General features: G+C 43.9%; 1 pseudogene across 1 annotated transcript; it reads right to left on the reverse strand.

Annotated features, from left to right (window-relative positions):
• Nucleotides 1-4,392: 4,392 nt before the first annotated feature.
• LOC311597515 (60S ribosome subunit biogenesis protein NIP7 homolog) lies at nucleotides 4,393-11,983 on the reverse strand (annotated as a pseudogene). The gene is made up of 3 exons: nucleotides 11,877-11,983; nucleotides 4,763-5,047; nucleotides 4,393-4,627 (listed from the first exon to the last, which is right to left on the reverse strand). The product of its transcript is annotated as a 60S ribosome subunit biogenesis protein NIP7 homolog (transcript).
• Between the last annotated feature and the right edge of the window lie 208 nt (nucleotides 11,984-12,191).

Raw genomic sequence — 12,191 nt, forward strand, 5'->3', positions numbered from 1 at the left:
ATTCATTTCAGAGGGATTAAACACACATATGTATGGAAATATATATGAACGTGCACACATGTATATAAAATCAACTGGACTACGGGAAGAAGAATCTCAAAACTTTGGACCACACAATTGCAGAGGACACTGCACATTAGATGTCCTCATCTGCTTCACATATAAGAAAATGGGCACGGATCCTGCAAGGAGCAGAGTCAGGATCGGAACCCACAAAGTGTATGTCCAAAATCCATAACATAGAATGAGTTCGCATGTGGAAAGGTTTGCTACAAAAGACACAAAATCAAGAGCCAAAGACAGGAAAAGCTGACAGTTTAACAACAGGAAAACCCAACAACTCGTTCTCTCACAGAGGTAACGGCGAGAGAAAATGTTGTCAAACTATCTCCTAGACAAAGGGAAGAGCTATTATAAATCAAAGGAACAAAATAAAATAGCATAAGAACCACAACAAAGGGCATGCAGTGATAATAATAATAATTTTAAAAATGGGTACAATGGCCAGGAAAGGATGCATAGACTCATTAATAACCAGAGAAATACATATCAAAACAGCATGTCACATTTGGCATTTTAATTTGGCAGAGTCACATGACTAATCATGCTTAATCTGCACAGGACAGTCTCACATAACAGGTACAAATATAGTTTGATAGGGACTTTGAGGTGTTTAACTTCACCAAGTACATAAAAATAAAAATGTAAGAGCTTGGGAATATAGCTTTGAGGGAGAATGCTGATATAACATGTGCAAGATTCTGAGTTCAACCCCCAGCATCACCAAAAGAACATGAAATAGTGAAACAAAATAGAATGAAGTAAAACCGTATTCTTTTCAATCCAGCAAACCCCACACATCACACTAGATTTCTGTGTCAGTTGGGGCTTATGACTTCAAAACACAGAGGTGGATTCTGGCTAAGTTACACAGAAAATGAATTCTGTGAACAAATAGCCAGTAGTTGGCAGAACTGGTGGAATAGATGGTGCCTGGATTAAATCATTAGGCAGGAGCCAGTATAGCCTGGAAAGCTGGAGAGCCAGCTGCCAGGGCAGCTCAGGCCTCAGCTGCAGTCTCCTTCTGTGTGCCCATCAGCGCTCGCTGTCAAAGTTGGGGCTAGTGGCCACCACAGTTCCTTTTCTACTGTCCACCATCTCTGCAGATGGCCATCAATAATCTCTTCAGATTCTGCTTCGTTCTCTTCAGATTCACAGCCCAGGTGAATTCTGGTCTGCTAAACCTGGGTCACATGGTATCAGCTGACCTTGGTACTGGGGTTAGAGCTAGGGTGTGTATGTGTTTCTTAGCTCTCCAAGTAGAAGCCTGCCAACCATGTAGACTTACATCTTTTCCTTTGTTTGGTTTTTTTCGAGACGGGGTTTCTCTGTGTAGCCTTGGCTGTCCTGGACTCACTTTGTAGACCAGGCTGGTCTCGAACTCACAGTGATCCGCTTGCCTCTGCCTCCCGGGTGCTGGAATTAAAGGTGTGTGCCACCACTGCCCGGCCTTAGACTTACATCTTAAAGGGGACACAGGGAAGTGAACCTAGCAAATTCTTATGGACAAGATTCTCTGTGATGACCACCCAAGATTTGCATATATTCTTTTCCCTGTGTTTTTACTAACCTTTCCTTAAAGCAAAGCAAAGCAAAGCAAAGCAAAGCAAAGCAAAGCAAAGCAAAGAAAACAAACTGTCTATAGCATGATGCATCTTCCACGAAGAAACCAAAGCAACCAGAAGGGCAGAGCACAGGGTCTCATCAGTGTGTCACATCCAGATGTGTGTGTGTGTGTGTGTGTGTGTGTGTGTGTGTGTGTGTGTGTGTATGCCTACTGCTGGTGCAGGAGTCTTTCTTGATTGTTCTCCACTCTGGCTTTTTGTTTTGTTTTGTTTTGTTTTTTTGAAATAGGGTTTCTCAATGACCCTGGAGCTCACTGATTTGGTGAGGCTGACTGGGAGCTCTAGAGAGTCCAGTGTCTCTTCCCTACCCCTACGTGAACTACCATGTATTTACTGATCTTATGTGGATGCTGGGGATCCAAGTCTTTATGCCTCGTTATTGACATTCATTTCCCTAGCTGCATCCCCAAATCTTGATCCATACATTTCCTATTTCCAGTTCTCACTCATCCAGCTGATTATCCTATAGCTGTAGTGGTGTGCTAGATTCTTCTTATACAAAGGATTCTGTGAATTGGTTATTAAACGTAGACTCTGCTAAATGTAAATTATATACACTTAGACGGAGGTAAATTCTATTAAAAGGGAAAGCTTAAATACTCAAAACTTATCACTCCTTGTGTTGGCAAATTTTGTATTGCTATGACAAAATACCTGATGTAAGTTCACTTAAAGGAGTAAATACGTACTTGGCTCATTTTTAGTCAATGGTCAGCTGAGCTTCATTGCTTTTAGGCGCAGAGCAGAGCAGATTTAGCATGGAGAGAGGACATGGTGAAGGAAAACTGCTCACCTTGTGAGCACCAGGAAGCAGAGATCTCACAGGAAGGGCCCAGGACCAGGATCTCTCCTCTGAAGGCATTGCTTCACCCCTGCCCAGCTGTCTCCCAGGATCTACCCCACCAAGGCATGGCCTCACTCCTGCCTAGCTGTCTTCCAGGTTTTAATTTTATCAATGGATTATATTTATTGCTAGGTGAGAACAATCGCCTTCAGATTGTCTCTGAAAACACCCCTGACCCGCTGCCCCCAGGCACAGCCCTTTCATCAATCTTCTAGTCTTCTAGAGTCACTTTCTAGTCTAAGGTCTCTCGGTCTACTCAAATTGGCAGAGGCAGGCAGAACTCTATAAGTTCTAGGCCAGCCTGGTCTAAATAGCAAGCTTCAGGCCAGACAGGGCTACACAGCAAGACTTTATTTAAAAAAAGGTCAAAGTGGGAATGTTTGTACAAAATTGGCCAAATGCTTCAAATCAAGGCTGGTTTCTTTTGTTCCTTTAATTATTTTTGAATGATATTTAGAGTCAAGGGAGTGACAGAGAAAATGTTAATAGTGATAATTAATTTTAAAAGCACATCATCCCTATAGCTGTTACATTGTGTGCATGCTCATGTGTGTTTGTGTATGTGTGGTGGACAGAAGACAACCCCGGGTGTCATTCCTCAAGTGTAGCCTGCCTTATTTTGAGACAGGTGACCTGGAACTTGCCTAGTTGTTTAAGCTGACTGGAGCTTGTCCCAAGAATTCATCCACCCCTACCTTCCCAGTGCAGGGATCACAGGATGTGCAACCATGCCTTGCTATTTGTATATTTATTTACATGGGTTCTGGAGCTGAAACCCAGATCCTAGTGCTTGCAAGGAAAGCATTTCACTGACTACACTATTTTCCAGCACCTGGTATATTTTAAATAATACAAAACTTTAGAAATAGTTGCTGCTATGGAAAACTGATGTTTGAGTCAGCAATGAGATCTAACATGAAGTCAACAAACAAGAAATGTCATATTTCATAGCTTTATAGCTTTGCTTTCATCTTATTTGTTGGCAATGGCAATGGCAATGGCAATGTATACAAACAGGTAGAAACTGCACACCTTCATCACAGGCAGTCACTGGCTAGGGACGCAAGAATGTGACAAATATAAAAAAAAGTATATAATGCTGAAATGGTAGTAGGGTATGGTTTAGGATTACTGGTAAATTATCATACCTCATTTTTATCGGTAAAATTTACAACAAATGTATGTATGTTTGCATTTTATTTCCTGGAAAGCTACTTGTTATAAATTTGCCTGTACACCATCAGCTACGGACTAAATTATAAAGTTCACCATGATGTCTGGTCTACAAAGTGAGCCCAGGACAGCCAAGGCTACACAGAGAAACCCTGTCTCAAAAGAAACAAAAAGAACTCCACAGTCTTCTTAGAAAGTTGTAAATAATAGAAAAAAGATGAGAACATACACATATAAATGTGAGCACATACAGCCGTTTATTTGCACTTTTGCTTGTTTTTATTTAAGCTATCATTTTTATTATTTTTTATTGAGTTGCATCTATTTTTTAAATTAAATTTCATCTGTAAAACCACAGGCGTGGCCTACTATCTTTACATGTCTGTTTCTATCTTTAATGATATTAATAAACAATAAAAAGTCTATTATACTATCAGAAGCCTAGAAAACAGTGTTATCCCACATAAGAATAAATTACTGTCCTCAGTGCAGTAACTCAAACCCGTTTCTCAGAACTAGTCTTCTGATTCAAATAAAGATGATGCAGACACAGAATAGAATCTCTATTTACTTAACTCTGTAGCCCAGGATAGCCTTGAACTTGCCAAGTAGTCTGAGAGGGCCTTACACTTGTGATCCACCTGCTTTGCCTCTATAGGGCCTGAAACCTTGTTTTGGGGCCATTTCTGTTGAGTAAGAATCCAAGAGGCACATCTCAGGGTTATCCAAACTTAACACGATGATGTCTGCACACACAGGAAACAAAGCTAAGTCCTCTCACACAGCAATCTGTTCTTGGGATGGCCATCTAAGTCAATGTCTCTTCATGCGGGACATATGCCTAGTGTCTGCGTGATGAAACACCACAATTGCCTTGGGGTCCACTTTTCTGCAGTCTTGGGTAGACTTTGCAGCTATCCCAAAACTGAGTGGAAAGTCTGCCATGTAATAAACCACTACTCCCTGGTACTGAGAAGTGTTTCTAGTGATTTGACCCAGACCAGATTTCAACACATGGTTTCCACCCAGGAAGGACTGCTCTGATCCAGGCTTTATCCACACTCTATACTTGGCATAAGGTGCAAGGTAATTGCGAGCTGTATTGTGTAGCGGGAACTTGTGGGTCTTGGTAAACTCTCCAAAACACATCCCCAGTGATGCTAGCTTATGCCTGGAAATGTTGGCAGCCAGCTTCAGCATTGTCTCAGTCACATAATACACTCAGTTGTTGTGTAGCGAGAAACAGTGGGTGCCGACTGGCCTGTCCACCAGGCGCTATAGATTCTCCATAATGCATTTTGCAATCTTCTCAAACATTACCTGAATCTCTTCTTCAGTCAAAGGCCTCGTTTTCCAGTTACTTTGACTTCCGGGAACCTCAGGCTATTATTTATTTATTTTTAATCATTGTATCGTAAACTTATTATTTTTTTCAAGAGAGGGTCTCTCTGTGTTAGCCTTGGCTGTTTTGGATTCCCTTTGTAGACCAGGCTGGCCTTGAACTCACAGCGATCCACCTGCCTCTGCCTCCCAAGTGCTGGGATTAAAGGTAAACTTATTTTTTAAGTGTGTGTGCACACACGCAGGCCAGAGAACAACCCCAGGTACCTGTCATTATCTTCCGCCTTGTTTGGGGCAGAGTGAGGCTCTAGTTTGCTGGTGCAGATGCCAGGCTAGCTGGCCTGCAAGCTTCTGATGACTTTCCAGACTCTGTGACCCATCTTCCTGTAGAGAGCTGGGATTGCAGAGGACATTCTTGCTACCATATGCAGCATTTAAGTGAGTCTGGAGTTTTGAACTGGCTTCCTCACACTTGCGCGCTTGGTGGTTTGCCCATTGCTCCATTTCCCCATCCCCCACCCCCCAGGGATCTTTACATCTCCAGGCTGCATTCTTCCAACCCGGAATGCATTTTTACTTTCCTGAGTATTTGGCATATTGCCTCATCTTTGGAACCCGCACCAGGCAACTCTCTGGATGCAGGTCTCCTCTTAGAAGAGTTCAAGGCTCGGGAAGAGTTCAAGTAGGGAATCTCAGGCGGGAGAAGGAAACCGTTAACCTTGGTCTAAGGGAAGCAGCAGTGAATGATAATTACTTAAACAAAAGTTCTGAATTCAATCAGGAGTCAATTTTGGCATCAGCAGAAACTCAATTAGCTGTGATCACAGCGGAAGACTGGAAATGCCCTGTCCCCAGGCACCTCCACCCCCATGCACAGGTCAGAGGTCAGAGTCTGGAGCTCTGGGTGTGGGTGGGAGCTCCTACTTAGCTCAAGCTCTGTAGTGCTGGGCATGGGAGACTTGTGCAGCCTGGCAAGGGAAGAAGTCACTTTCCTCCACCTGGCCTGCGCACCTCTGAAGGTTCTATGGCCTTCTGTGGATTGGCTGCGTGGCTGCACTGCTGAACCGAGGCCATCTGTTTCCTGTGACAGACCTGCATGAGTTTCTTATTTTTCTCTACCCCCACCCCGCATTTAGCAGGTGTTTATTATATGTCACTGTTTTAATTTCTACATAATTAGACTAGAATGATTTTATAAAAGCACACCCATTATTCATGTTATTCTTGCCTATTATTGGAGTAAAGCGTCCAAACTTGAGAGTATATATTTATGTACAGTAGGCATTTCTGTGATACCTGCCCATTTCTGTGTTAATATTATCACTCAATGCTCTCTTTTCCCTATGTGTCCTCTTATAAGTTATACATATGTAAAACTGACATTATATTTTTAACAACATGAACATTCAAGCCTGTGTTTTTCAGCAGCAGGATTCTCAGGGTGGACTTGTCTAAAAGAACATCTTGAAAATGTCAGGAAGAGTAGATCAGAGGATGAGGAAATGGTGCCCTGGGCCAGCCATGAGTGGGTGCTGGAGGGCCCTTGCTGTTTGTTGTTGTTTTTAAAACAAGGGACTTGCTTTCTAAGCCCAGGCTGGCTTAAACATTTCTATGCAGCCCAGGGTGGGTTCAAACTTCTGGCAATCTTCCTGCTAAAGTGTCCTGAATATTAAGATTGCAGGTATGGCCCAATTATTTTTTAAAATATACCTTCATGCTATATATAACTATAGCATACATATATGTGTATGTGCTATAGGTATATACAGGTGCATGCTACATGTATATATATGTAGCATATATGTATACATATTTATATGTATATACATGTACCATATACCTGTAATCCCAGCACTCGGTAGGCTGAGGCAGGACAATCAGGAATTTAGCTCATCTCCAGCTACACAACAGGTTTGAGGTCAGCCTGGGCTACCTGTCTCAACCCCTCCCCACTCCTCTCTCACTTGGCTAGCGTGCATGAACACATGCACCCATGCATGCCTCGAGCACCCTGTGTTTCAGCATCTCAGAGTAGATATACCTTATTAAGCGGTAAATAACTACTGGGTTGATCTCTATTATAAACTGCAGTTTCTGTTGGGGAAGTTGAGGCTCATGTTAACAGCATGTGGAGGAACTATATCTATCTAACTTGAGGCCCTGGGCACTTACCCTAGGAAGCTCCATTTTGGAATAAGTCTAATGAGCTTGTGTGAAGCACAAAAATCTGTCCACCAGAGATGCATTTCCACTCTTCTGTTGTTCTCTCTGTCTCTGTCTCTGTTTCTGTCTCTTTCTCTCTCTCTCTCTCTCTGAGACAGAGGATTTTTTGTGTGTGTAATAGCACTGGCTGTCCTGGACTCACTTTGTGGACCAGGCTGGCCTGGAACTCACAGAGATCCACCTGCCTCTGCCTCTGCCTCTGCCTCCCTGAGTGTTGGGTTGTTGTGGTTTTTTTTTTTTATGGTCCAGGCCAGTTCTTAAGCTGCACAGGGAGGCAGAATTTCCTCACCTGTTTAGAATACTTTCTCCTTGCCACTGCCCTCCTACTCTTCCCTCTCTAGCCAACAAGGCTTTGAAATCAGCTCAAAAGTTGCTTCCTCTAGTCTCCCCTATATAGAGCCCAGCAACCTCTTCACCGCTCTCAGCTGCCTGCCAGTCTGCTCTGCCTGTCTCAGAGCTGCACAACACAACTCTGTCATTGTGCCCTCCTGTGCACACTGACACGTCAGTGTTTACGGCGGCACTATCCATGATAAGCCAGAGTGGAAGCAGTCCAGACGTCTATGAAGTAGCAGAGAGTCTGAGGGTCACGTGATCAAAGCTACAAAGTTGGTTTTGAAGGAAGAAGGGAAACCATTTTCTTACTCGCACAGATGAGAATATTTGGGTCCAAAATGCCTAGGCCCTAACTTAGGCAAATGAGTGCCACATTTTGACCAAGGTAATTGGGCACGAAAAGACTTCACCTTTGGGTGGGGCTGGAAAAACCTGATTACCCATGGGAATTGTCCCTGCCAAATTCTGTGACTTCTCAGTGTGTAGTGTGAGCTTGCCTGGGGAGGCTAGTTCTGAGCTTGGGAGGCTGAGGGCAGAAAGAGTGTGTGAAATTAGAAGCAAGCTTTCTTCCAGACAGTGAGGCCAATTGTAATTTAGGATACTGTATCCTAAAAAGGCACCACGAAAACAGAAAACCCATGGAAGAAGGTCACAAGAGGATTCTAGGTGGGAGGGGTGTGTGTGTGTGTGTGTGTGTGTGTGTGTGTGTGTGTGTGTGTCCTGCATTAGAACAGCGTCTATCTGGAGAGTGTTGGGTAGTAGAGGTTTGATCTCGTGAAGGGAGCCCTTCAAATCTCCATTGAAGGACATCAGGGAAAATGTAACTTTTTTTCCCCACAGAGGCTCAAAATAAATAAGAACCAAAAATTTAGTCAAAGCCATAGAATCTTATACCTAGATGATCCTTCTGGACTTAATAAGAGGTCACATGAGTAATTAATTGTAGAAGATACAGTAGAAAGAAAGGTGCCCTGGATTAAGGCCTGGAGGGTACAGTGGGGATTTATTCAGTAGAGTGATCACTCCAGAAAGTAGCTTGTACTCTGTCTTTCACTAGCTGTATGATCTTAGACAAAACGCACTCTAACTGGTCCAACTTCCCAAGACCATAAACTAAGGGCTTGGTCACCAGCCTGTGGAGCTGTTGGGAGAGAGAAGAACCTTCAGCAGGTGGGGCCTAGTGAGAGGAAATGACGTCATTGTGAGTATGGTATTGAAGGAGCTATTGAGACCTTAGTCTTTCCTGTCTCTGTCTTTGCTCCCTGTATGCCTTGAGGGGCAGAGCTTCTTTGTCATGTGTCTTGCCATAAAGGACTGTACCATCAGGCACCTAAAAAGCAATAGGGCCACACAATGGGAGTCTGCAGCCATGAGCCAAAATATATCTTCCCTCCCATGTCAAATGAAGATATTAAGCTTACACAGTGCTTAAGGTCTATTCCAACTTTAACACGGAGCTCTGTGGTCCACAGCAGGGAAATAGCATCAGAGTGATGAGGATGGTTGGTGAGAGATGGGACTCAGAAGCAGACTCCATGATCTCACTGGGTGAGGTCCCCCTACGCAAGCATCTTGTACAGATGACAAAGGCTGCAGAAACTACTGGGGACTGAACCTTCAGAAAGGAGTGCGGTTTGATGCAAAGGTCAGTCACCCTCATGGTTGGATGTGAAGGCCATCGTCTGTGGGCCTGCTTGGTGGTAAAGATTGGCAGGCAGTACAGAAGGTCACTGGTGGAACAAATAAATGATGGAACAGGACAAGCCTGGAGTTCCAGATTTCCTGGAGTTCCAGATCTGTCATTTATTAATTATTCATTTTTAACATGTTGATACAAGAAATCAATTAGATAATGCATAGGGAGCACGGAGCAGGATTTCCGTTCAGCTGTGCATTCTCAGGCCATAGTTACGACATGCTGTTAGTTACTATTGTGAGTAATTCACAGCAAGTGTGGTGGCAAGACAAGGCACCTCGATTTACCAGAAATGGACTTTGAAACCCACTCACTAGGCCCGTCCCTGGGCACTGTCCGATTCCCCAGCAGTTACAAAGCCTGTCAAGATGCAAAATGGTTATTTGGCTAATTGATGGTTTAAGAAGGAGCTGAGAAGTTTAGATAGGCATTCCAGGATAAGAGACCTTCCCGACAAGTGCAAATAAATCTGCCGAGCAGTTGAAGTGTAATTAAGATTTTACTGCAATATTTATAGAGATCTTTTATTCCTTGGTAGAGTTGCACTAATGTACAAATGGCTTCAAAGGAAACGTTGGGGGAGTATTAAATGTTCCAACTAATTAAATAATGCGACGGGTTCCGATTATGCCATTGACATCCACTGAGCTGGAGAAGATCGATCTTATAGAAATACAACCCAAACAATAGATGTGGCAGGCGCTGTTGCCATGTCAGATTCGAATTAAGCATAAAGAAGATGTGATGGCTCCTGATGATAAATGACCTTCTTGCTTGAGAGAAAACTGGCTCTAAAGATTGCTGAAAGCTGTGGTCACCGGTGTATCCTGGAGCTATTGCTTTGTTTCTGTTATGAGGAGGAGTTTCAGTGCTTAAATATGATGTGAAAGGCAGGGTTAGTAGGTGGAGCTCAGCGGTGAAGCATTTTTCCAGCAGGAGTGAGGATGCTCCGGGTTCTTCCCTTTGCACTGTACGCATGCAAAGGTGCACACACATGCTGCACATTTACCAATATTTGCATTAGTGCTTTGAGAATTTCACACAATATATTTTGTTCACATTCATCCTCCCACTCCTTTCCCTGACTCTTCCCAGGTCTACCTCCAGTTCTTTCTGCTCCCCAACTTTGTGTCTTAAGAAAAAGAAACTTGCCGTTTTTGATTTGTAGTGCCCATACACTCCTGGGTGTGGCCATCCACTGATGTGGGGTCAACCTACCAGGAGCCACAGCCGTAAAGAAAATTGACTCTTTTTCTGCCAGAAACCATCAACTGTCAATAGCTCCTCAAAGGGAGGTGCCTGTGAGCCCTTTCTTACCCCATCATACTTTCTGATTGCTTTGCTCTTGTGCAGTTGAACACAGCTGCTGTGAGTTTGTGAGTGCCCTGGTCCTGTCAAGCCCAGAAGACACGTTTGCTCCGGTCTTCCCAGACCTCAGACTCTTATAGTCTTTCCGCCACTTCTTCCAAACTGCTCCCTGCATCTTAGGGAGGGAGATATAGATGTCCCATTTGTGGTTGATCACTTGATCAGACATTTATTTTCTATGCTTTGATCAGTTGTGGGGTTCGGAGTTGATCACCACCCATTTTGTAAAGCAACTTCCCTGATGGGGGTCCGAGAGTTGCACTGATCTGTAAATAGAGATGATCTCAGAAGGCAGGTGGATACTATGACAATTTCGCAGAGTAATGGTAGTGGGTTTGCTCTTGGAGTCTGTGAGCTCTGTGATCATGGGTTCATGCTTAATTTACAGTACCAGCCACATGTTTCCTCCTGGGTAGTGGACCTTAAATCCAAATGGAAAGTGATTGGTTACACCTATAACATCTGTGCATCCATGGCCGTATCTTGCCATGCCAGTCATTATTGAAGTCCACAGGTTCACAGCTGGATAAGACTGCTGATGCCTTTTCCTCTCAGCAGCCTGCATAGAACCCTTTGATACTACAAAAGCTAGGCAGCAGGGAGAAAGCTCTCTAGTCAGTACCAACTTGATTCCTTCATGTTCTGTCCATGACCAATGCACACTCACACACACACACACACACACACACACACACACACACACACACACTCACACATGCACACACGCATGCACACATTTTAATATTAATTCTCTGGGGTCTAGGAGAATGAGTCAGTCAGTAAATTACTTGCTACTCAGTCATGAAGACGCAGAACTCATGCAAAAAAAGTGGGGCATGTTGGTGCACACTTGTAATCATAGCAATCAAGAGACCCAAGATTGGAGGATCCACAGTGCTTACTGGCCTGCTCGTCTAGACAGATGGGTAGGCTCTAGGTTCAGTGAGAGGTCTTTTCTAATTATCTTTCCAAAGGCCCTTTGAGGGGACCTCTAGTGACTATTCCTTGAACACATTTCTCCTTTATCTTGGGCAGAACCTCCTATACCATGGCCCCAATAAGGGGAATCCAAAGCACCAATAGATGAGGTGTTTGGGCGCAAGGATATGCATCCTGGATCGCTCAGACACCCTACTTAGGTTGACCTGGAATGTCTCCCCGAGCATGTGAGGTTCTGCCGAAGCTGTGAGGAGAGTTCTTTAAAGTTCACTTTTGCAACAAGGACATGAAGCTCCTTGGAACACTGGGCTCCCAGCTTGCTGAGCTCTGCAGCTCCGTGGGACTGGCTGCTGCCGTCAAAAAGAACAGAGCCGTCATTTCGCGGGAGGGTTTCTATGATAATAGGCTTTTTGCCTCCCAGTAATTGGAAAGGTGCTAATCTAGTGACTCATGAGCTACATAGAAGGAGAAAAAAAAATGCACCCTGGAAATGAAACTGCATTGTGTTTTCTGAACTCCTCATCTTGCATCTACTGTAGGGGGCAAACGGGAGCATAGCTGTATAGAGCAGAACCTACTGTTCTGG

Source organism: Acomys minous (genome assembly GCF_964271855.1).
Source record: "Acomys minous genome assembly, chromosome: 5".
Taxonomy (NCBI): Eukaryota; Metazoa; Chordata; class Mammalia; order Rodentia; family Muridae; genus Acomys; species Acomys minous.